This window comes from Nuphar pumila, chromosome 14, assembly GCF_984573655.1.
Source record: "Nuphar pumila chromosome 14, dmNupPumi1.hap1.1, whole genome shotgun sequence".
Taxonomy (NCBI): domain Eukaryota; kingdom Viridiplantae; phylum Streptophyta; class Magnoliopsida; order Nymphaeales; family Nymphaeaceae; genus Nuphar; species Nuphar pumila.
In genome coordinates this window covers 49,572,716-49,600,346 of record NC_143262.1, presented here as the reverse complement: position 1 = coordinate 49,600,346, position 27,631 = coordinate 49,572,716, and positions in this window count along the sequence as shown.

Below are 27,631 nucleotides of genomic sequence, written 5' to 3'. Positions count from 1 at the left end.
TCGAGTGATTGGTCGAGAGGAGTGAATTTTCTGTCGTAGCTCCATCCTTCATGCTTGGTCTTTTCACGTAGTTTTAGCCCTTGATCTTGCTGAGGGGGCTTGTTGTATTGAGGAGCAGGCTTCCCTTTCTGATCACCTTTGCTATTGGGATTGCCTGTGCCATAACAGTAATCTTTCTTTTGCCCTTTGTAATGATTTTGACTGTTAATGCTGACAGAATATGTGAAATGAGCTTTCTTTTTATATTCACCCTAGTGGTTATTTTTGGAAAATGTGAAGCTCTCATAGACTCCATTCTCCACGCTTAGCTCGAGTCATTCGGCTCATTCAGTCAGCTCGATTAAAGTCCTGGATGGTGCAGTGGAGATTAATCCTCTCAGAGGTTGCAAAAAATTGTTGAGGATCAGGGATAAAGTATGCCTCTCTGATATGGGGTCCCTCATTTTGTTGCAAGCTGACCTCCATCTATAAATAAAATCCCTTTCCTTTTCATTTTCATTCTGCCTTAGATTACAGAGATGGCTTAATGTTGGGAGCACCTCCGTGTTGAACAGGAAGTGTTCAATAAACAGATGACCACCTTATCAAACTTGATCATGCATATAATTCAGGGTTTATTAACATTTAAATATGCATGATTTTATGAAATAATGTTTCAAAAACCCAATTTTATGTTAGTTTTTGAGTAAATGTGCTAAAATAATTTAAAATTAGAAAATGAATAAAAAATAGTTTTATTTTACATTCGTATGCCTATTTTAGTTTGAGTTGGTTTTAGTTTTTATTAAAAAGAAAAAAATAATTAATTAAAAAAAAATTTAAATAAAAAAATTATTATTAGAAAAATAGTTTTATTCAATTTAAGTTTTTAGAAAAGAAAAAAAAATATAGTAGATTAGTTTTTGAAGTTCTTTTATAAATAGTTGTGTTTTTGAAAATTTTCACAGTTTTCTTTACTATTGAAAAGAATAAAAATAAAAATAATAAATAAAGAAAAAAAATATATATATATCTAAATAATAATACAAACCGGGTGGAACCGGTTTGTATTTCTAAAAAGAAGAAATTGAAAACCAAACCGGTTGGAACCGGTTTGGAAGTTCTGAAAATAAATAATGGTTGTTACAAACCGGTTCCAACCGGTTTGAACCCTTTTAAAAAGGGGCGTAAATCAAATCGGGAGGGGCTTTTCATTTATGCTATGCGCCAAAAATTTCTTTCCCTCCCTCTTTGATTTTCGCCCTTTGATATCATTTCCAGTCACCGGATTTCTTACTTCTACTTCTTCTTCTTCTTCTTCTTCTTCTTCTTCTTCTTCCAGCAGCCGATCCTCATCCGGTGGCAAGAAAACTCCCGTCGATTGCGGTGCCTGAAGTGGAAGCCACCTCCTCCTTCAATTCCCGGTAAGTCATCTAATTCTTCTTATTTCTTCTTCTTCTTCTAATTAGTTTTTCTTCTTCTTCGTTTTAAATTTTTTTAAAAGATAATCTGCATCTCAATTTGGAAAATGAAAAAAAAAATTGTCAAGAAAACATAAAAAGGAAAAAAATATCTGCAAAGGAATTCCGACGATCAACAGGGATCTTCCGAAATATTTGTTCTGAGGAATCGTTTTGATAAATACTTGCAGTAATTCTTGATCAAAATCTTGATCTGGATCTGATGGAGTAATTTCTGTATATTGATTATCTAAATCAATATCAGAAGTAGACAAATTGTTTTCAAAATTCTGTTGATCGTCATGATTGAAATTTGACTGCCGGCGAGTGAAGTCCAGCCTGAATGAGTTTTCCGGTGCTCGATTGCTTGAGTTTGAACGATTAGATGTCTGGATCGAGTATCTTCAATTGATTCCTGGTTTAAATTGTTTGAACTTCAATTTGACAATATCGGATTGTTGACCAAAGTAGCTCCAGCAATCGGCTGAATCTCCGCCAAAATTTTTCTGAACGATGTTGATGAGTAGATTTCCGGTGAAGGTCTGATCTCTTTGGAAATCACTGTGTCTTCTGTCATCCAAAAATTTGAATTGTGTTTAATAATATCTGATATTTTCCTATCAGAATCCCCTGCTTTAGCCAGAGAGATACTGATTTTTGAATCAGTTTTACTGTTTTTCTGGTGACTGATTAATTGTTTTTCGGAGATCGATTGTTTAAAATTCAATTGAGTGTCGTGTTTTACTGATCTTCGATGGCTGTTACTGTTTTTTTTATCGTCGTTCGTTGAAGTTACTAAACATTTGATCTCTGTTGCTGGTTGGAATATCGGTAAGTGATTGTTTTTCCGGCAAGTGTCTGATCTGTAATCACCGTGCTTTTACTATTTTCTGGCAAGTAATCTTTTGATCATCGATCATGATAAAGGGAATTCTTGTAATTGCCTGGTTGATTTCCAATTGATTCCATCGTGCGTAAGCTGTAAAATCAAGAGTTTCATCCTTGAATTACAGAGGAATCGTGATTCCTCTAAGTTCATCGCGATTTAAAAAAAAAATGTCTGAACTTTACTAATAATCAATGTTTTCTGGCAAAAGTCTTCCGGCAATTGAAGTTGAGTGAAATCCGGCAGTCTTGAAAATAATTTTTAGCAATCTTGTATTGATTGAAGAGTGTTGAGATTGGAGTAAAAATTTCAGTAGATGTTTGAAATATCTGTGAATTATAATGTTGTGTAAATCCAGTACATATCAAATGCATGAAATGCTAAGTTTCATAGTGTATTTTCTATGAATTTCACTATTGATTTTCAATGAGTGTCATTGCATGTTGTTATTAAGTGTTAGCTGGAGAAAATTTGAGTTTTGCTGAGTTTTAATTGTTGAGTATTAGTTCATTAACTTGTAGATTTCAGTTTAATCTACCAATAGTTAGTTGTCAGTTCATCAATTAGTTAGTATTTAGATTTAATTAGATTTCAGTATAATTAGCATTTTATTTCATGTCAATTAGTAGTTAGTAATCATTTTTAATTTGAAGTGTCATTTAGATTTTATAAATATTTTTTTTAGTATAGTTTTATTCTTTTATTTTGTACTGCTCGTGTTTCTCTTGATTTGTGCAGGATTGCACAGAAGTGGAGCTAAAGCGCATCTTTGACACAAAGTACATAAAGATAGAAGATTGTTTTTACTTTTCAGTTAGAATTAGGAATTTAATTCTGGGTTTGTAAATATTGCACTTTACGCCCTCTGCGAAAGGTATTCATTTGTTGTAATAGCTAGTGGTTTTTACTTTTCTGAACATTTTACATTTCTATAATTCAGCAATAAAGATTAGTTTAGAATTGTGTGCTTGAATACAAAATATTCCCGTTCCCTGAGTTCGACCCGGTCTCATCCACTAGTGAGAACCGGTTTTTATTATTTGATGTCTGGTTTTCACATGCTTTTCATATAAAAATCTTTTCAAAATTTACAACGATTGCAAGAAGACATCAAATTTTTGGCACCGTTGCCGGGGAACGGCGTAATATTAGTATTCACTTTATTGCCTAGTGTTTGCTTTGCATTTAGGTTTAGAACCACGTATGTGCATATCTTAGAGAAGAGCTTACTTTTCTGCACAGCCCACCTATTAGGATTCCCTTAGAGGTGACTGTGTACGATTGGTACCGTACACATAGATTTTATATTTCTTTGCATAATCTCTGTTATGTGTAACTGCGTGGTGTTTGTTTAGTTTTTGTTGTTTTTAGTTTACTCGCTTTGTGGTTTGCGTGGTTTGGCCGCTTAGTGCGTTAGTTAGGTAGAAAACCAAAGTTAGGACGTGAGCTACACCGGTCTACTCTAAGGTGTATGCAAGGGCGACGCTCACTTGACCCTGAGCTGGTATAGCCGATTGAGGACCCCGAGTCCCTTATTAGGAGAGCCCAGAGATCTGCAACCATGGCTGAGAATCAGCAGATTACTCGTCCCCTTAGGGAGTACTTCATGCCTAACACCTATACTCCCGCCTCCTGTATCACAAGACCTGATGTAGGAGTAAATCAGTTTGAGATTAAGGCCAGTGTAATCCAAATGTTACCCTCATTTTATGGCCTTAGTAATGAAGATCCATATCGTCATCTCGACGAATTCTTAGAGATTTGTTCTACAGTGAGAATAAACAACTTTGAAGATGATGCTATGAGGTTGACCCTGTTTCCCTTCTCTCTGAAGGATAAAGCCAAACACTGGCTGAAGGCATTAGATACAGTTAAAATTACCACGTGGGAACATATGCAAAGAGAATTTTTAAAGAAATATTTCCCAATCGGTAAGACGAATCAGTATCGAAAAGCCATCACCAGTTTTACGCAAATAGAGGGGGAACTGTTTCATGAGACTTGGGAGAGGATGAAGGATCTTCTCCGCAAGTGTCCCCACCACCAGGTGCCTCGATGGCAACTGGTGCAATATTTCTATGACGGTCTTACTGAGAAGAATCGTCAAATGGTTGATGCCGCATGTGGGGGCACTTTCATGCTCAAGAGTGAGGATGAAGCGTGGTTGCTCTTTGAGACATTAAGTGAGAATTCGATGCACCACGCGACAGCTTCACGGTCTGATAGAGTTACACCTGTACAGGATAGTACTAAGAAGGCAGGTATTTTTGAAATAGGGATGAACCTTGAGTTTAGCAACAAGGTAGACCAATTGTCCCAGAAATTAGATCAATTGTTGATTCCCTCTCCTGCCATGCAGGTGTGTGCGTTGTGTGCAAGTCCTGCACACCATGTTCTCCAATGTCCAGCTGCGCCACAGTATCCTGAGTTTGTCCAAGAGCAAGCTCAGATAGCTCAAAACTTCGCTAGGCCCGCACCCAATCCATTTGCCAATACTTACAACCCGGGCTGGCGAAACCATCCAAATTTCTCATGGCGTAACTCACAGGCTCAAGCCCCTAACCCTTCCCATAGTCAATCCAGACAAGGTGGTTATACACCTAGATTTCAAAGATCCAATGACCCTCCAGCCCAACCTGCTTATACTCAACCCCATTTTCAGGAGCCTTCATCTAGTCAATCATTTGAGGATAAGATTTTGCAAGCTTTGAGCTCACATACCCAGTCGATTGCAAAGTTAGAAACTCAAATGGGGCAGCTCGCTGAAGCACTTAGCAGGAGAACTGAGGGAGCATTGCCTAGTCAGCCTATAGTTAACCCTAGGGGTAAAGAACCTCTGCAGAGTTTGCATATGACAGATACACATCAAGAGCAAGCTCAGGCAGTAGTAACCCTTAGAAGTGGGAAGCAGTACCATTCGAGGGAGGCTGCAGAAGAAAGAGAGAAGATAAGTAAGAAGCAGCCTGTCCCTAATATTGTACCTCAGGAAAGCGAGAAGGTTCTTCCATTTGAGCCTTTCACAACCCATATTCCTAAAGCCCCCTTTCCTGAGGTGTTAGAGAAACCGAGAGCATTAGGTAAGTCGGGAGTAAACATGCAAGAAGAGATGCTTGAGATATTCAAGCACGTCCATATAAACCTTCCCTTACTAGATGCCATCCAGCAAGTCCCTGCATATGCAAAGTTCCTCAAAGAGCTTTGTACGCAGAAAAGGAAGTTGAGGTCCCATGCGCAGAAGAAAATAGATTTGACGGAGCAGATCAGTGCAGTATTGCAACACCAGACTCCACCCAAACTTAAGGACCCAGGGACCCCTATCATATCATGTGTCATAGGAAACATTACTGTTGAGCGTGCTTTGCTTGACCTTGGGGCAAGTGTTAACATTTTGCCGGGTTTCTTCTATGACAAATTTGGATTGAAAGAGATGAAATCTACACCTATGACGCTTCAATTAGCGGATAGATCGATTAAGGTCCCGAGAGAGATACTTGAAGATGTGTTAGTCAAGGTGGAGGATTGTTATTTCCCTGTCGACTTTGTGATATTAGATATGGAGGGAGTTGATAGCATCAGACAGACTCCTATTATTCTTGGTCGCCCTTTCCTAGCTACCGCCAATGCGTGCATTAATTGCCGCACTGGTGAAATGGATGTTTCATTTGGAAATAGGAAAATGAGGATGAACATTTTTTGTGCATCGATGGAGTCTGATACTGAAGAAGCTTCTTTTGAGGTTGATATCATTCAAGATATTATAGAAGCTGAACATGATTGGTTGTTGAGTGATCCACCTCAAGAGGAGATTGATGAATCATTCAAAGAGGATCGCCTTGATATGATAGATAGTGAGGCAGATAATGTCAGTGGGATTTGGCATCCTGAACCACTTCCAGAATTAGCTGAGAAGCCCGCAAAGCCATCGATAGAGAGTCCCCCAGAGTTGGAGTTGAAGCCTTTACCAGCTTCACTCAAGTATGTCTTTTTAGGAAAAGAGCAGACTCTCCCAGTTATTATTTCTGCAAACCTGACAGATTCACAGGAGCATCAGTTGTTACAGGTTTTGCATGAGCACAAGGAAGCTATTGGATGGTCTGTGGTGGATTTAAAGGGGATTGACCCCTCCTTTTGTATGCATCGGATCATTATGGATGAGGGAGCTAAACCCTCAAGAGAATCACAAAGGAGATTAAATCCTCACATGAAAGAAGTGGTGAAGAAGGAAGTAGTTAAATTGTTAGATGCTGGGATTATTTATCCTATCTCCGATAGTCAGTGGGTGAGTCCTACCCAGGTTGTTCCCAAAAAGTCTGGGCTCACTGTGGAAAAGAATGAGAAAGGAGAGAGCATTCCCATGAGGATTACTACGGGATGGCGAGTATGTATTGACTATAGGAAGTTGAATAGTGCAACTAGGAAAGATCATTTCCCGTTACCGTTCATCGACCAAATTTTAGAAAGACTTGCAGGCCAGCAATATTATTGCTTTTTAGATGGATATTCTGGATATAACCAGGTGGCCGTTCATCCCGAGGATCAGGATAAGACGACATTTACCTGTCCCTATGGTACATTTGCGTATAGGAGGATGCCGTTTGGGCTTTGTAATGCCCCGGCTACATTTCAGAGATGTATGATGGCGATTTTCTCTGACATGATGGATGATGTCCTTGAGATTTTCATGGACGATTTCTCGGTTTATGGCTCTTCTTTTGATAATTGTCTAAAAAAATTATCTCGTGTACTTCAGCGCTGTAGGGAGACAAATCTAGTGTTGAGTTGGGAAAAGAGTCATTTCATGGTACAGCAGGGGATTGTTCTTGGACATATTGTGTCTGAGAAAGGTATTGAGGTCGATAAGGCCAAAGTGGAGACCATTGTCAAATTAGCTCCACCGACCTCTGTGAGGCAAGTGCGTTCATTTTTAGGGCATGCAGGTTTCTATAGACGGTTCATTAAGGATTTTAGTCAGATTTCTAGACCGTTGTGTAACCTGTTGTCGAAAGATCAGTCGTTTGTGTTTGATGATGCATGTCTGAAGGCATTTTTAGCCCTAAAGGAAGCATTGACCACTGCTCCTATTCTCAGATCTCCTGAGTGGTCAGTGCCTTTTGAGATTATGTGTGACGCTTCAGATTATGCGGTTGGAGCTATTTTAGGACAGAAAATTGAGAAACGATCTCATGTTATTCATTATGCTAGTAGGACTCTTTCTGACACACAAATGCATTATACTACCACTGAGAAGGAGTTACTAGCTGTTGTATTTGCACTTGAGAAGTTTCGATCATATTTGTTAGGCTCCAAAGTTATCATTTACTCAGATCATGCTGCATTGAGATATTTGATGAGTAAAAAGGATGCTAAACCGCGTCTCATTTGTTGGATTCTTCTGTTACAAGAATTTGATATTGAGATTCGAGATAAGAGTGGATGTAAGAATCTTGTAGCAGATCATCTGTCTAGACTGACTATAGATTCATCTATTGATCAAGGACAGATTGTTGATTCTTTTCCGGATGAGCAGTTATTTCATGTCAAGCGTTTACCTTGGTTCGCGGATATTGTAAATTTTCTGGTTACTAGAGAGTATCCTACGCACTGGAACCGAAATGAAAAAGATAGATTTTTTGCGCAGGTGAAACATTATTTTTGGGAGGAACCAGAATTATTTAGATCATGCCCGGACCAGATGATTCGGAGATGTGTGCCTGAAGAAGAGTATCATTCCATTTTATCATTCTTTAGCTTGTGGAGGTCATTTTTCTAGTCGGAAGACCGCTGCAAAGGTCCTTCAGTCTGGATTTTGGTGGCCCACACTTCATAGAGATGCTCACGAATTCTGTAGGAAGTGTTTGCGATGTCAGCAAACAGGTCGCATTACCAAGCGCGACATGATGCCTCTTTTACCTATTCTGATTGTGGAAATTTTTGATGTTTGGGGCATTGATTTCATGGGTCCTTTTCCACCATCATTTGGATTTACATATATTTTAGTGGCGGTTGATTATGTTTCAAAATGGGTCGAGGTTGTGGCCACCCGGACCAATGATCATAAAGAAGTGCTTCGGTTTATCAAGCACAACATTTTTAGTCGGTTCGGAGTTCCTAGAGCGATTATCAGTGATGGTGGTACGCATTTTCGTAATGTGCAGGTAGCTTCCTTACTTAGGAAATATTCTATGCATCATAGGATTGCTACACCTTACCACCCACAAACCAGTGGCCAAGTTGAGGTATCTAACAGGGAGATAAAGAGGATTCTTGAAAAGACAGTCAGACCATACCGCAAGGATTGGTCTCAGCGCCTTGATGATGCCTTGTGGGCTTATAGGACTGCTTTCAAGACCCCGATTGGTATGTCACCATTTCGATTAGTTTTCGGGAAACCTTGCCATCTTCCTGTTGAGTTAGAACATCGAGCATATTGGGCTATAAAAAAATTCAATTTCAACATGACCCAAGCTGGAGTCGAGAGAAAATTACAGTTGAGTGAGCTAGAGGAATTGCGTAATGAAGCCTATGAGAGTGCAAAGATTTACAAAGCTCGAACTAAGCATTTTCATGATCGATATATTGTTAGGAAACAGTTCGAGCCTGGGCAAAAGGTATGGCTTTATCATTCACGTCTTCATCTTTTTCCAGGTAAGTTGAAGTCAAGATGGAATGGTCCATTTGTTGTGCATAGGGTGTTTCCATATGGAGCGATAGATCTTTTTGACCCTCGTACGGGTGCTATTTTTAAAGTAAATGGGCAACGGCTGAAGCCTTATATCTCAGATATTGTGACAGGACAAGACATTGAGGATGTTGATCTTTTAGAAGTTTAGGACTCACACATGTTTGTATATATTTTAAAAATTTTGTAAATATTCATAGAAAAACAATTTTTTTAAGAGTACTTTCATATAGTTCATGTGCATAATTCATAAACCATAATCATGGTAGGCATATTTTCACATTTTAGATTTCATTGAGTTTACTTTCTTTCCCTCATTGATTTTATCTCATGGGCATTCACTTAGTTTCACATAAGCATGGGGGAATGCCACTGGGACAGTGTAATTCAAGCATGGGGGAGGGTGTAGTAGCTCACCAGAATATTTTTGTCTACGTTCTTGCACATGTTTACACATCTCTCATAAAAAGTAGATTTTTAAAGAAAGAGTTTGAACTTATATGAATGTTATTTCAAATCTGATGTTTTTAGAGGATTTTTAAGCCCCACAGAATTTTTTTCTGACATAGATCTAAAAATTATGGTTGTTTATGTGGATTTCGAGGAAATGATGGTAGATACATGTTAGAGTTTATTTTGAATCATAAATATGAATATGCACAGTTTTATTTTGAAAAACTAAGCAAATGAACAAAAGCATAAAAATGAGCTAAAAAAGTGAGAAAAAGCATGCGTTAGGTTGTTTGGATAATTTCACAATCCTTAGTAGATGGAACTTAGATGTAAGTTGAAACTTTTAAGTCCATTTGCATAGGGAGAGTGGAAAACTTCGTGATCCTAAGTAACTGGGAACAGATACAAGTTGAAATGTTTGACTCTCATGTTATAAGGGTGAATGAAGGAAGTCACTTTTATGTCTTAGTTGATATCTTTTGGTATGAAAAAGTATAGAAGATATTGACATTGCACAAGGCATAAAAGCAGACCACACGCAAGCTATATGAGAAAAATAAGTGCGCAAAAAGAAAAAGCGTGAAAAAAAAAAATATATATAGAAAAGAGCTTAAAAAGAAAGAAAAGTTCAGTGCTTAGAAGTGTGATTGAGAAAACCTGTGCAGAAAACATATGAGTGAGGATAAGTAAATAATAATATGTTTTTATTGGATTTTCTAAGAATAAAACATAAATAATTGTGATATTTAGAAAAGTGAAAGAAATTCTTTTTCTATGGTGGTATATAAAAGACTCTAATTATATTTTGATTTTGAAATAACAGGAAATATTTGTAAAAATAAAGTCTTTGATTACCTACTGATTATGAGGATGTGTAATATTATGCATACATGACAGAGATGTTTGTGGGTAGCATCACTGCAAACCCTCACGAGACCTTACTCGTCCACTGGGGTAACTCAGGGTGTGAAAGGGCTTGTTGCATGAGCTAAATGCAACCGTGATTCCTACGAAAGTGAGTTAGGTGATAGTTTGATTTCTTGCATTTTTCTAGTTTGCTCGAGGACTAGCAAAACATAAGCATGGGGGTATTTGATCATGCATATAATTCAGGGTTTATTAACATTTAAATATGCATGATTTTATGAAATAATGTTTCAAAAACCCAATTTTATGTTAGTTTTTGAGTAAATGTGCTAAAATAATTTAAAATTAGAAAATGAATAAAAAATAGTTTTATTTTACATTCGTATGCCTATTTTAGTTTGAGTTGGTTTTAGTTTTTATTAAAAAGAAAAAAAAAATTAATTAAAAAAAAATTTAAATAAAAAAATTATTATTAGAAAAATAGTTTTATTCAATTTAAGTTTTTAGAAAAGAAAAAAAAATATAGTAGATTAGTTTTTGAAGTTCTTTTATAAATAGTTGTGTTTTTGAAAATTTTCACAGTTTTCTTTACTATTGAAAAGAATAAAAATAAAAATAATAAATAAAGAAAAAATATATATATATATCTAAATAATAATACAAACCGGGTGGAACCGGTTTGTATTTCTAAAAAGAAGAAATTGAAAACCAAACCGGTTGGAACCGGTTTGGAAGTTCTGAAAATAAATAATGGTTGTTACAAACCGGTTCCAACCGGTTTGAACCCTTTTAAAAAGGGGCGTAAATCAAATCGGGAGGGGCTTTTCATTTTGCTATGCGCCAAAAATTTCTTTCCCTCCCTCTCTGATTTTCGCCCTTTGATATCCTTTCCAGTCACCGGATTTCTTACTTCTACTTCTTCTTCTTCTTCTTCTTCTTCTTCTTCTTCTTCTTCCAGCAGCCGATCCTCATCCGGTGGCAAGAAAACTCCCGTCGATTGCGGTGCCTGAAGTGGAAGCCACCTCCTCCTTCAATTCCCGGTAAGTCATCTAATTCTTCTTATTTCTTCTTCTTCTTCTAATTAGTTTTTCTTCTTCTTCGTTTTAAATTTTTTTAAAAGATAATCTGCATCTCAATTTGGAAAATGAAAAAAAAAATTGTCAAGAAAACATAAAAAGGAAAAAATATCTGCAAAGGAATTCCGACAATCAATAGGGATCTTCCGAAATATTTGTTCTGAGGAATCGTTTTGATAAATACTTGCAGTAATTCTTGATCAAAATCTTGATCTGGATCTGATGGAGTAATTTCTGTATATTGATTATCTGAATCAATATCAGAAGTAGACAAATTGTTTTCAAAATTCTGTTGATCGTCATGATTGAAATTTGACTGCCGGCGAGTGAAGTCCAGCCTGAATGAGTTTTTCGGTGCTCGATTGCTTGAGTTTGAACGATTAGATGTCTGGATCGAGTATCTTCAATTGATTCCTGGTTTAAATTGTTTGAACTTCAATTTGACAATATCGGATTGTTGACCAAAGTAGCTCCAGCAATCGGCTGAATCTCCGCCAAAATTTTTCTGAACGATGTTGATGAGTAGATTTCCGGTGAAGGTCTGATCTCTTTGGAAATCACTGTGTCTTCTGTCATCCAAAAATTTGAATTGTGTTTAATAATATCTGATATTTTCCTATCAGAATCCCCTGCTTTAGCCAGAGAGATACTGATTTTTGAATCAGTTTTACTGTTTTTCTGGTGACTGATTGATTGTTTTTCGGTGATCGATTGTTTAAAATTCAATTGAGTGTCGTGTTTTACTGATCTCCGATGGCTGTTACTGTTTTTTTTTATCGTCGTTCGTTGAAGTTACTAAACATTTGATCTCTGTTGCTGGTTGGAATATCGGTAAGTGATTGTTTTTCCGGCAAGTGTCTGATCTGTAATCACCGTGCTTTTACTGTTTTCTGGCAAGTAATCTTTTGATCATCGATCATGATAAAGGGAATTCTTGTGATTGCCTGGTTGATTTCCAATTGATTCCATCGTGCGTAAGCTGTAAAATCAAGAGTTTCATCCATGAATTACAGAGGAATCGTGATTCCTCTAAGTTCATCGCGATTTAAAAAAAAAAAAATGTCTGAACTTTACTAATAATCAATGTTTTCTGGCAAAAGTCTTCCGGCAATTGAAGTTGAGTGAAATCCGGCAGTCTTGAAAATAATTTTTAGCAATCTTGTATTGATTGAAGAGTGTTGAGATTGGAGTAAAAATTTCAGTAGATGTTTGAAATATCTGTGAATTATAATGTTGTGTAAATCCAGTACATATCAAATGCATGAAATGCTAAGTTTCATAGTGTATTTTCTATGAATTTCACTATTGATTTTCAATGAGTGTCATTGCATGTTGTTATTAAGTGTTAGCTGGAGAAAATTTGAGTTTTGCTGAGTTTTAATTGTTGAGTATTAGTTCATTAACTTGTAGATTTCAGTTTAATCTACCAATAGTTAGTTGTCAGTTCATCAATTAGTTAGTAGTTAGATTTAATTAGATTTCAGTATAATTAGCATTTTATTTCATGTCAATTAGTAGTTAGTAATCATTTTTAATTTGATGTGTTATTTAGATTTTATAAATATTTTTTTTAGTATAGTTTTATTCTTTTATTTTGTACTGCTCGTGTTTCTCTTGATTTGTGCAGGATTGCACAGAAGTGGAGCTAAAGCGCATCTTTGACACGAAGTACATAAAGATAGAAGATTGTTTTTACTTTTCAGTTAGAATTAGGAATTTAATTCTGGGTTTGTAAATATTGCACTTTACGCCCTCTGCGAAAGGTATTCGTTTGTTGTAATAGCTAGTGGTTTTTACTTTTCTGAACATTTTACATTTCTATAATTCAGCAATAAAGATTAGTTTAGAATTGTGTGCTTGAATACAAAATATTCCCGTTCCCTGAGTTTGACCCGGTCTCATCCACTAGTGAGAACCGGTTTTTATTATTTGATGTTTGGTTTTCACATGCTTTTCATATAAAAATCTTTTCAAAATTTACAACGATTGCAAGAAGACATCAAAACTCCTTGAGCTCAATGGGATTGATATGCTCAGTATACCATTTGGTTGCAGCTCTTTCCAGGCTACGAGAGAAGCATAAAAATAATGCTTTGTTGTCTCTCTTCAAACTTGAGCATTCTGCGAAAAACATGGCAAGATGGGATTTCAGGTTGCTAAAACTGTCGAATTTGATGAATTTACGTGGAAGATTTTTTATATTATTATCCCCTTCTAAGCCATCATAGAAGTCCTCGCTGGTGAAAATTTTTTTGCCCTTGTCCCGGGCTTGTAAATCTTTGACAACTCTAGCCATTTCCCTGAACTATGCTTGCAGTGGATCTTCTATGACTTGACTTTTTAGTTTGCAGGCACCCTTTTGCTCCTGGCCATATTTCTGAAATGTTAGGAGCACCTCATATTCTTCATCGATGTCTTCTGTTGATTCGGTTTCATTTGAGATTTCTTCTGGATGAACCTACTTCTTGGAAGTCTTTATGGATTTCTTAGCCTTGTGACCATGGAACTTCTGCCTAAATGGATTCTTCTCTGAACTGGTCCTGACCTGCTCGCTCATCATTTTGTTCATCATCTTCTGGAACATGGCATACATCTGCGGATCTATGCCATCATCCTCTTGTTGACCCTGGCTCCTGACTGAATGCGGGGAGTCCATCTCTTCTTCTAAAGCTGATGAGTATTGAGATGATGCTGTTTTTCTTCCTAATCTTGTCTGAACCATTAAATGCTACAAATGCTCCTTGCAGAACAAATACCCGATTAGATTCTGAGGGAATTTTTTTCTTGGAAGAAATATTTGCTGGAAATATAGTAGATAATTTAAAAAGGTATCCCATTACTAGGGATTGAGTCATCGTAGGAATCACGGCAATTGTGTTGTCATTCTTTGCAAGAGAAATAAACAACAGAAAATGTGCCTTGTTACCTAGGTGAGGTCGTCAAACCATGATAAAAGAGAGAAATTTTTATTGGAATGAAAAAAATATGATTTTATTGATCTTGACAAAGATGTGAAGGACAAACGATTTTCCACCATTCATGATAGTCGGCAGACACTTTAGAACCAGGAAAGAATTTGAGAGTAACAAAAGAGTCTTAGCCGTAGCGGGAAAAATGATATGCCCCAGACCATTATGTAGATGTGAGATCAAATTCTGGCATAACTCATGATAGTAGTCGAGCTTCGATGTACTGCTGCCTCTGAGAGAACTGTCGAACACATCACTCCGACTGATAGTAAGTGCAGAAAAATGGTCCCAACAACTTGAATCGCTTGCCATAAGCATATGTGAATCTCGAAGGAGATAATTGTCGATCAAAGTAGTCCCAGATGATGTCATCTTCTTGAATGTTGTTGATCATGGATCGATACTGCGCCACTGGAATGAGCTCTTGACTATGGTATCTAAAAGAATTTGCTCGGGCTGGAATGTGCTGGAAGAACCAGGATTGAAGTGCGTAAATGCATCCTTCAACAAGAATGGTCTCTCCAAGTGAAAAATGGGTCAAACCTTGGTACAAGAAGGTGAGTGCTGCCATGACTATAGAAAGATGGTTGGTCTATTGTCTCCCCTAACTTCTCACGAGCTAGATTATTCTGATATCCATGTAGTTTTGTCCGTCTGGGAAGAGGGTCAATCCTACGGTACATAGAACCATTGTGTTCTGAATTTTTTCTCTAGCTGTCCTTGATAGTGAGCTGACTTCGACAAATGTCTTGTATTGATGGTATAACTCAAGCAGATTGACATAATCATTTCCATCTATCTAAATCAGAGGCCAAGATCGACGGCCTGTCATACGAGCTAAGGCATCTTGAGGGTCCAAACCCTTGACATTAATCAGAAATTAATGCTCTAACAGATCTCCTTGTTGACTGGCTGGTTCTGGTAACCCCATAATCTCTGAAATATCATTCATTAGAAGGGTCATCTCTCCCCATGAAAACCAGAAAGTACAGGTTCGTGGGTTCCATCGCTCTGCCATTGCATGGATCAGGTTGCCATTGATGGTCTGCTTTCCAACTGCTGATGCCAGTTCTAATCCACACTCGCTCAAATGGTCCGGGAACATTCAAGAAAAGCTTTTGAGCCATGAATAATACTATCGGGGAATAAAAGTTCCGGTGCTGAGTGCTCAATGTTCAGGACGACCTTGTCGCACCTCATAGGAGATATAACCTTCAAGAAAAATAGGATCGATTTGACTGGATGCTATCAAACTGAAAAATAGAGACAGACTCTGAATCAGACTTAGGAAAAATATAGGAATTTTTGAAAATTGCAGGCAGGATAAAAATGAGGTGGAAAATTTGAGATCTAGTAGAATGGAAGGATAGAAAATCACCTGGAGTTTTGAGAGTAAAAGGGGATAATTTTAAAAATTGTCCAGAGTTTGTAGAAAATAATAGAAATGCTTCATAAAAATGAAAAAATAAGGTTATTTGGAAAATGGCCTAATATTTTGAACAAAATGAGAAATACGAGGAATTGAGAAAATAAGATACATACAATCACATCATGCACAAACACTTATGCACATACAGCACTCCCTAAAAGGCTTACTCTAATTATATTATTTTGAAAAGCAGTTGTAGGACCCTAATCCTAACTCTAGGTTCAGATCATCTTTGTCCAATCAAGTTATGTCGATATACCCGAATCGAAATCCGAGGCACGTGGCATATAATTTTCATCTTCGGTTCTAGGCTTAAGTTTTCCAACATCCTTGAGCGCCTACCGATATACTTCGGATTGTGGCCCTTAGTATGTGATAGAAGGGTGTCAACCCAAAAAAGTGGACCAGTTATGAGGCTCTGTCTTGAACTAGGGTTCTGTAAGAGAGTCCAGCAATGTGAAGACCGGGTAAAGATAGGTAAAGTGGGTTTTTAAAAAATGATCACATACAAGAAATAGAGGGCTCTAAGTCTTAGAGAGATAGATTTTTTAAAACTTTTAAAGAAGCATACATTGTTTGCATTCAGATCCTAAATTGAGAAGAATTGTGTTTAGACCTAAGTTTATGTGAGCATGAAAATATCTCCTCAATATAGTCCTACCAAACCATACCTAAGCTATATGCAATCAATGTCAGCTACATCAGAATCTAGGCTCCTAGGTTCGCATAATATAAAAAAAAAGCTTGACATTTTGAGAACACAATTTCGATAATTGAACTAAGTCAAGCATACTTTTGATCAGACAAGGACAGGTCCCATCACGGTCGTCAAACCTGTTATCATCGCAAAATTTTTCCCTTCCCTGCGGGAGAGAGGGGAAAACGTTTCCACGAGTCAAACTTGACCAGAGCTTGAAAATTATTTTAAAATACTTGCCTCCATTTTGAAAATAGCAGGAAAATTCTGAAGAATGGGACTCAACCTATCGGTACGAGGTTCGACCATTCCTGGCGTCTTTACCAAGGGTAATCAAACCAAGGACCAAATGTGTGCTTGACTTAGCCAAATTAACAAAATCATGTTTTATCCTAAATGCACAGAGAATTTAGGCATGTGCTATGAAATTTTGTAAAATGCATGTTGGAAAACGTGATGTATGCTTGGAAAATGTTTTGGAGTTGGAAAAGGTTTCTAAGGCAAAAGATGAAAATCGATTTCTCGAGGAAAATCCTAATAAAAGGATTTAAAATCTTAAGAAAGCCTTTGAAGATGTGGGAAAATCATGAATGGATGGAAATCCTTGGAAAGTAGAAAGAATTCTTGAGAAAAGACAACTCTTGAAGAAAATATTTGTCAAGAAAACTTCAGCTTTGAAAATCATCTTTGAAAAATGATTGAAGATTCATAAGAAAACTTCTTTTGCGAAAGGGAATCACGCCTTAGGAAATTGAAATTCTGAGAAGTATAGCCTTAAGGACTTGAAAAACGATTTTGGACTTTGGAAAGTAGTTGAGAATTCTTAGAAAACTTCTTTTAAGAATGGAACATTCAAATCTTTGAGAAAACCATATTTTGAAGAGGTTGCAGGATATCTTTGAGAAATCGATTTTCTTGTTAAAGGATCTTTTGATTTTATTAAAAGGAAAAGCATATGATTTCATGATGTAAACTATCCTGAATAAATGAATGTCTTTTTATGAAAACATCTTTTCAGGAAAATATGCAATTTTAAAATTAAACTAAGGTAAGATTACCATATATTCCGACTATGGTCGTAAATATGCTTGTAATTTACTTAGTTAATCCTAAAATATTTTGTAAAATTGAAGATATGCAGTGAATTTTGGAAGATAGCCTAAGAGTGTAGGCTCGGTGTGACTAGTAGAAAGATGTTGAATTTGGGTCTTGTCCATATTCCGACTAGGGCTGTAAATATGGACTCCACTGAGTTCATCAACTCCCTAAGAGTTGGTGCACGTGCCATTCATGTTCATACATAGTGATTTTCTGAAATAAATGCATGAATCACATAATCAAGATATTGCAAAAATTTAAACTATATAATATGCATCCTAATCTAAGCGAAAAAGTAAGTCTCTTATTCCAAAATTACATTTGATTGTTACATCGCTGACATAAAGCAAACTGAAAAAAATAGAAAAAGAAAAATCAAAAGAATGGGTATCTTCCAAACTTTTCCTGCAAGTGTGAGTTAGCACAAGAAATAAAACATGCAAAGAGAAGTTGAAAATCTCACATTAATGGCAATGCGCAAGGGAGTATGCATGAATTATAGTAGAAATATACAATTTAATGAAAATATAATGTCTAAAGTATGAATGGAATGCATATGAAAATACCTAGATGCCATGCTTAAGCTAAACGAGAAACATATGAATATATGCCTAAATGCTTAAACTCATATTAAATGAAATACGCATACAGAAATATATCTATTTGAATATACATGGAAGTGCATCTACCTAAATGTTTATGCAAAAAAAAATGTACATGAAGATATATATATGTATATGAATATATATGGAGGTCTATATATCCCTATAATGGAAAATATACATAATGATCAAATTCTCACATGTAATGTGTAAATGCATGCTACAATAATATCCAGGAATACATATAACTGGAAACATGCAAATGTGCCATGGAATGTGTGGGTCGCTATGTAAATGCAACAATGAATATATCTAGATGGTGGAGGAAGATATAACAAGTGATTAGGATGTAATGGGTATCTATATGATTGACACCTTCATGGGTTGGCTGAATAAGACGCAGGTTAATGCGTTAAAGACTAATCCAACATGACATACAGAAAATTGATATTGAAATATGTAGATATGCCAATAGATATGTTGTAGATAAACTATACAAGCGAAAAGTTGTTGCAGTTGAGTATTGATGCAGGATGGCAATGTGATTTTACAGAAATAGATATGTTGCTAATACTAGGTATGCCAAAACAGTTATATAAATAACTATATTAACAGGTTGAATGGCAAGAAGGCAATGTATATGAAGTTGCAAGATGATGTCTTCTTTTAAATCGTTGTAATTTTGAAAAGATTTTTAAATGTAAAACATGTGAAAACCAGACATCAAATAATAAAAACCGGTTCTCACTAGTGGATGAGACCGGGTCGAACTCAGGGAACGGGAATATGTTGTATTCAAACAAACAAGTCTAAACTATTCTTTATTGCCGAATTATTTGAAATGTAAAATATTCAAGAAAAGTAAAAACAACTAACTATTACAACAAATGAATACCCTTCGCAGAGGGCGTAAAGTGCAATATTTACAAACCCAATTAAAATTTCTAATTCTAAAAATAAAAGCAAAAAGAAGCTTTATTCTTCGTACTTCATGTCACGTAATCGCTTCCGCTCCAGTCTGTGCTATCCTGCACAATTCAAATGAACACGAGCAGTACCAGAGATAGAAGTAGAATTATACTAAAAAAAATACTAATTACATGCTAGAAATATGAAAGAAATCTAACTAATTGATTACAAGTACTTAACTAACAGTTTACTTAACAAGAAAAATCAAAACATCAGAATGTAAAAATAACAAGAACTTGAATATGAAAACTAAGCTGTATTGAAAAACAGGAAGATGACAAAACATAAAAACAGGAATTGAATTGGTTAAAAACATTAAATGAAAAACATGACATGAATGTTAACAACAGGAAAAACTTAACTGAACAAACCAGAAATTAAAAAGACTACGGAATTAAGCAAACACAAAATACATGAACAAGTAAGTAAAAGAAATGGAAACAAAATAAGAATTTATGCGTGGAATGAAAGCAACAAAACATTACTGAATTGAAAACATGAACATTTGTAATTGAAAACAGAAATAAAAAAAATTGACAGCAATCAAGAAATAAAATGAAAAACAGATTTATGCTAAAGATGAAAACAAGATTAAAAAAAAACAAGAAATCAAATCAAGACAACTAATGAATCAAAGTAAAAATAAAAATCAGAAAGGCAAAGATCAAAACATTCAGAATTACTAACTACACACAGAAAATCAAAATTACAAGATGAAAAGAAAAAAAAACTAATGAATCGGTAATTCATACACACACAGAAAACAAAAGAAAAAATAAAAAAAAATCAGTAATTCAGAAAATCAAAACAGGGAACTACCGAACTATCAAACAGAAAAGATTATAGTAAACAAAATTACAAAGGAATCAATCGAATAGACAACTAAAAAAATTAGAAACAACAAGGATCGAGAGTTTTTTTTTTCTTTTTATTTCTTTCAGTTTTTTTTTCTTTTTATTTCTGTTTTACAGAAACATCAAGAACATAAAGAAGAAGCTGGAGAAGAAGAAGAAACTGAAGAAGAAATCGAAATCGGAAGAAGAAGAACAATTGGAAGAAGAAAATGCTGAAGATCGGAGGAAGAAGAAGAAGAAGAAGAAGAAGAAGATTACTCAGCACTCACCGTGAACCTGAGGGATTAGAGAAGTTGGCGGCGACCTCCACCGTGCTGTCACCGGACAGAAATCTGCACCACCGCCGGCTGCCGGACATTGACAGAGAAAGAGGAAGAAAGGGAAGGAGAGTAGCCACCGGCGATGGTGGAGGAAGGAGAGTAGAAAGGGAATAGAGGGAAAGAGGGGAAAGGGAAAAGCTTCAGCCGTGTGAAGGAGGCGCCCGATTTTTGTGATTTTGGGGGTTTTTAAAAAACTTTCAAACCTTTGAAACCGGCTGGAACCGGTTTGAAACAAATACAAACCAGTTCAAGCCGGTTACTTATTTTTTTAGTTTTCTTTTTAAAATTGCAAACCGGTTTGAACCGGTTTGATTTATCATATTTTTTTTTTTTAGTTTAACAACCAAATGCAAACCGGTTTAAACCGGTTTGGTTTATTATTATTATTTTTTTTTCTCTTTTAAAAAAAATCTAAAAACAACAAACTATTTAAAAGAGTAAAAAAAAAACAAACTATTTACTAAAAAACCTCAAACGAACTAACTATTCTAAAAAAAATTTATTTACACTAACCTTATTTCATAATATATCTAACTCTAATTTTTATTTTATTTTTATTATTATTTTTATTGAAAACTAAAACTAAAACTACTGACTATAAAAAAAACTAAAATATGTATAAAAATGTAAAATAAAACTATTTTTCATGCATTTTATATTTTTAAATCATTTTAGCACATTTACTCGAAAACTAACATAAAATTGGGTTTTTAAAACATTATTTTATAAAATCATGCATATTTTAATGTTAATAAACCCTGAATTATATGCATGATCACAAGAACACGCTGGGGTAACCAAATGCAGTTAAGAAAAAAAATAATGAAATATGGTGGAGGTGCTATACTAATGGTTGCAACAGATGGTCTATAAATGCCTTTCGCAGGGATATGTCATGCTTCTTGTGATATGTAAAATGATAAACAGATATCAGGGCGATGCTACAGGAAATAAAACAAATGCAGATAAAAAAAATGAAATCATAAGAGGCCATGGTGAATGGATCAACGAACCGGTTTGAAAAACAGATGCACAACATATGTTGTAACACCCCAAATTTCAAACTTGCAAACCTTTTTAGAAAAACAGGCAAGAGACTAGAAATATCTCTTTCCTTCAGAGTTTGATTATGAAATTAGCGGAAGATTTTTCTTTTGATAAATCATAAGACAAGCTGACAACTTTGGACAAGTTAGCTAAAATAACCAAAACTCACAAGATTCAGATATCCTAAGGAAAATCCGATACAAACCCATAGCGTCCAGGACGTAAGCTAAGAACAGGAAGAAGAAGTCTTGAAGCCATCTTGCAATCGTGCCATCGCCCATACTGTACCTAAACATCACCTATACCCATAGAATGGGTTAGTTTCGCGAAAAACTAGCAGGTGCACAAGAGAGACTACAAGAAACTGAATTAAGTACATTTAATTAGTAGTTTATGCAGTTTAAAGAAGATATGCAGTTAAAAAGGTAAGCAATGCAAGCAGGTGAATAGTGCAAACACGTAAGTAGTACAAGCAAATAAGTAGTGCGAGCGAGTAAGTAGTGCAAGCGAGTCAGCAGTGCAAGCACGTAAGCAGTGCAAATGCGTAAGTAGGGCAAACAGTAAGCAGTTCAAAGCAAGTAAGCAGTGCAACTGACAAACGCAGCATACGATTCAATTGATCGTAGACGGTGAACCACCACGCAACTAGCTTGTTCTCGTTCTTAGAACGAGGTCTCTGCATCTAATCACCATCAGGACATCCTTTGTCACTCACTACTAACAAACGCTTTGTCCTGAACAACCTTAATTTATCCTCATCTCTCAAAACCTTACGCGGCCAACTGCCACCTGTTATGACTCACTAAGGCGTCATACTTTCTCAGAAAAGCTCACCCTTCCGTAGAAGGTCCCAAACATAATCACTAACTCAAATCGCTAACGATCTGATTCTCACATCTGAGTCCTGCATGTAATCATGCTAAAACAGAAAGCCGAAACTATGAATTCATAGTTGGCTATCACAAACAATCTCAGGAGATCGTCACAGCTCACCATAACTTTTTATGGTAAGCAAAAACACAAGATCCACGTCAGATCGTTCGGTCTGAGAGATATACGACCGAACAAAGAATTACCGCCCTAGAGGGTATACCTAATCTTGGACCCTACACTTCCTCACAGGAGTTCACCGTCTTTGCGGCTACCCGTTCGTGGACAGTGTATATCCTCACAGAGATCTCCCACTCTAGTCGGGTCACCTGATCTGAGAAATGTGCAACCTCACAGCGAAACCTTTGGGAAACCGGTTCCCAAAAAATGCCATATCCAATGAAAATCATTGCGATACACGCATCAACACAAATGACCGTTCTTAGGGTCGATAGCCACTAATACAAACAACAACAAGATCAACGCCCGGATCACCTGGTCTGGGAAATGTATAACCTCACAAGGAATTCCGCCCTAGATGGTATACCTGGTCTTGAACCATACACTTCCTCACAAGAGTTCACCGCCTTTGCGGCTACCCATTCGTGGATAGTGTGCATCCTCACAGAGAATCTACCACTCCAGTCGGGTACTTGGTCTTGATTATACACGCCCTCGCAGTTAATCCTTTGGAGATCAGGTGCTCGACAGACACCCCACTCAGTGATACATGCATCAATAATTGACTGCTTCGAACCATTGACCGCTGATCATGCATATAATTCAGGGTTTATTAGCATTTAAATATGCATGATTTTATGAATTAATGTTTCAAAAACCCAATTTTATGTTAGTTTTTGAGTAGATGTGCTAAAATGATTTAAAAATAGAAAATGCATGAAAAATAGTTTTATTTTTACATTTTTATACATATTTTAGTTTTTGTTATATTCATAGTAGTTTAGTTTTAGTTTGCAATTAAAAATGAAATAAAAAATAATAATATAGAAAAAAAAAATTTCATTTTAAGTGTTTGTTTTTTTTAAAAAGAGAAAAAAATTAGAATAGTTTTTTTAGTTCTTCATAAATAAGTTTTGTTTTTAAATCTTTGAAAATTTTATATAGTTTTTGATTTTTGAAAATTGCAAAAATAAACACAAGCCGGTTCACCCGGTTTGCTTTTAAAAAAAATAAATAAACAAACCGGCTTGAACCGGTTTGCATTTGTTTCAAACCGGTTCCAGCCGGTTCGTTGCTTTTAAAAACCCCAAAAACAGAGAGTGGAAGGGCGCCTCCTCTCATTCACGGCTGAAGCCGTCTTTCCCCTTTTCCCCATTATTTCCTCTCTTCTCTCTTCCCTCCACCATTGCCGGTGGCTAACTTTTTCCCTAATTTCTCCTTCTTCCTCTTCCTCTTCTTCTTTCCAGCCGGCGGCAGTGGTGGAAGCTTCTTATTCCGGCGATGGCAGTGGTGGTGGAGGTCGCCACAACACCTCTTCCCTCAGGTTCACGGTGAGTGCTGAGTATCCTTCTTCTCCTACTTCTTCTACTTCTTCTTCTACTTCTTCTTCTTCAGAACTTCCTCTTCTTTTTCATTTCTATTTCTTCATACGTTTCTTCTTCTGCAGCTTCTTCTTTTTCCACTTCTTCTTCCGATCTCTTCTTCTTCTTCTTCTTCTTCTTCTTTTTCTTCCTTCGATCTTCAGCATTTTCTTCTTCCAATTGTTTTTCTTCTTCCGATTTCGATTTCTTCTTCAGTTTCTTCTTCTTTTGCAGCTTCTTCTTCTTCTTCTGATATTCTTCTGCTTCTTCTTCAGCTTCGTTAATTCTTTTTCTTCATCTTGTATTTCATTTCTGATTGTGCTGTTTTACTTCTGAAAAAAAAAACGGGAATAAATAGATCAAAATACAGATTATGTAGTTGTTCTGGTTTTTATCAATTACAGATTTGTTCAATTTTTTTAGATTTGAGTTCCTGTTATGTTTTTTTTTTCTTTCGGTTGTTGTTTTTCATTCATTAAGTTTACTCTTTTGCATTAGTTAATATCATGTTTACTTTCATTGAATTTCTGATTTTTTTTTAGTTTGGCATATTCTGTTTTACATTCTTTCATGTAATTGTCTGTTTGATTTCTGTGTCGCTGCTATAGTCTAGGTTAGATCGATTTTTAATTTCTGTTCTGCAATTCATATTTGTTGTTTTCTTTTATTCAATTTACATATTCTTAGTTGCTTTCAATTCAATTGTTGTTTGTTGAATTTTACATTTCATGTTGTTAGTTTAATTTTTCTGTTTTCTACACAATTAGTTGCCTTTCTTCTGCAATTTGTTCGTTTGTTTTTGTTCATTCTGAAATTCCTGTTTTTCATTAGTTTCTTATTATCTTAGTTGTTTTCTTGTAAATCATTTCATGTTTGCTTTTATTCTTGTAGCAGTTATTTTCTAATTCATTGTCTAGTATACATGTTATTTCTTCTATATCTGGTACTGCTCGTGTTCCTTTGAATTGTGCAGGATAGCATAGACTGGAGCAGAAGCGATTACGTGACACGAAGTACGAAGATAGAAGATTTTTAATTTTCAGTTTAGAATTAAAATTTTAATTGGGTTTGTAAATATTTCACTTTACGCCCTCTGCGAAGGGTATTCATTTGTTGTAATAGCTAGTTGTTTTTACATTTTCTGAACATTTTTACATTTCAATAATTCGGCAATAAAGAATAGTGTAGATTTGTGTACTTGAATACGAAATATTCCCGTTCCCTGAGTTCGACCCGGTCTCATCCACTAGTGAGAACCGGTTTTTATTATTTGATGTCTGGTTTTCACATGTTTTATATTTAAAAATCTTTTCAAAATTACAACGATTTAGAAGAAGACACCAAATTTTTGGCCGCTTAGTATTCGCTTTATTGCCTAGTGTTTGTGTGCATTTAGGCTTAGAACCACGTATGTACATATCTTAGAGACGAGCTTACTTTTCTGCACAGCCCACCTACTAGGACCCCCTTAGAGGTGACTGTGTACGATTGGTACTGTACACATAGATTTTATATTTTTTATGCATAATCTCTTTTATGTGTAACTGCGTGGTGTTTGTTTAGTTTTGTGTTGTTTTTAGTTCACTCGCTTTGTGGTTTGCGTGGTTTGGCCGCTTAGTGCGTTAGTTAGGTAGAAAACCCAAAGTTAGGATGTGTGCTACACCGGTCTACTCCAAGGTGTATGCAATGGCTGACGATCATCATTTGATCCGTCCTTTGAGGGAGTACTTCATGCCAAATACGTATACTCCCACCTCCGGCATCACGAGACCTGATGTAGGAGCGAGCCATTTTGAGATTAAGGCCAGTGTGATTCAAATGTTACCATTGTTTTATGGCCTTAGCAATGAAGACCCATATCGTCATCTCAACGAATTCCTTGAGATTTGCTCGACTGTGCGAATCAATAATTTTGGAGAAGATGCTATGAGGTTAACTTTGTTTCTGTTCTCTCTCAAAGATAAATCCAAGCACTGGTTAAAATCTCTTGAGACGGTTCGTATTACTACTTGGGAAGGAATGCAAAAAGAATTTTTAAAAAAATATTTCCCAATTAGTAAAACGAACCAGTTTCGTAAAGCTATAACCAGTTTTTCTCAAATTAAGGGAGAACAATTTCACGAATCTTGGGAGAGATTGAAAGATCTTCTCCGCAAGTGTCCCCATCACCAGGTGCCTCGTTGGCAGTTGGTGCAGTATTTTTATGACGAGCTTACTGAAAAGCATCGTCAAATGGTTGATTCGTCTTGTGGGGGCACTTTTATGCTCAAGAGTGAGGACGAGGCGTGGTCTCTATTCGAGACCTTGAGTGAAAACACGATACATCATAACTTGTCTTCACGGCTCGATAGGACTACATCTCTGTCTAGTGGTCCTAAGAAGGTTGGGATTTCCGAAGTTGGGTCCGAATTAGAATTGCGTACCAAGGTTGACCAATTGACTAGGAAGTTAGATCAATTCCTAGCCAATTCTTCGAGAAATCAAGTAGAAAGAGTGTGCGAGCTATGCGCTAGCCCTGCACACTGTGTTGCGGATTGTCCGGCAATGTCATTATATCCTGAATTTGTTCAGGAGCAGGTGAATGCTGCCCAAGGTTTAGCTAAACCCATGCCCGATTCGTTTACAACATCATATAACCCAGGTTGGCAAAACCAATCTATTTCCCCATCCCATCAGCCCTCCCAGATACAGTATAGACCCAGTAACCCTTCACAAGGTTACTCACATCCCATTTTTCCACAGGTTCATCCCCCAGCCCAATATGCTTATACTCAACCCCATCCTCATGAGCCTTCATTTAGTCAATCCTTCCAAGATAGGATATTACAAGTTTTGAGTTTCCATACGCAGTCAATAGCCAAGCTAGAGACTCAAATGGGACAGTTGGTTGAGACTTTTACTAGGCAAAGCGAGGGGAACCTTCATAGTCAGTATGTTGTCTCAAAGGGAGAGGATTCCATGTCATTTGACTTGCAAACCACTGATTCACATCATGAGCAAGTCAAATCTATTACATCCCTTCAGTATGGGAAGGCATGTCACTCCACTCAGGAATCGACTCATGAACCCCATATCATTTCTACTGACGAGTCGATCTCCATGATACCTCAACAGAAGGGGCCTTACTCACAGCATACATTTTTATCATATAAAGCCCCATTTTCTCAGCCTTTAGGATCACCAATTTTTAGTAAGCAAGAGGTGCAGATGCAGAAGGTGCTTGACCAAGTCAAGCCAGATCATATTCACCACTTGTCTGAAGTTGCATTCATTGATACTTGCTCGGTCCTAGACTCTCGATTCTTGACCAGTCTCTCAGATGAGACTAATCTCCGTTCTTCACGTCAAGAGAGTTATGATCATACAGTTGGAGGTAGAAGGGATTGAAACACAGTGCGTAGTGTCACAGATGACACTCTTTTCTATATAGAGCTCGGTTGAGTCTGACTTCATGTCCATTGATCTCATGGACGATGAAGATTTTTCTAGGGATCCGTCTGTCTGGGGACGTGAAACTTAGCGCTTTATGGGAGGCAACCCATATTCTGTATAGTATTACAATTGTTGTTAGGATTTGTAGATTTTATTTGGTTTTATTTTTCGTTTTTCTATCTTTTCTATGAGTTTCATGTTTTGTCCTGTATACATTGCATTCATTACATTCATAGAACGTGTATTTTTAATTCATGTCAGGTCATTCTACTCTTTTCCCTCATTTATTTCTCTCATGTGCATTCACTTAGTTTCACATAAGCATGGAGGAGTGCCACTGGGACAGTGTCATTCAAGCATGGGGGAGGGTGTAGAATGCACACCTTGATATTTCTGTTTACGT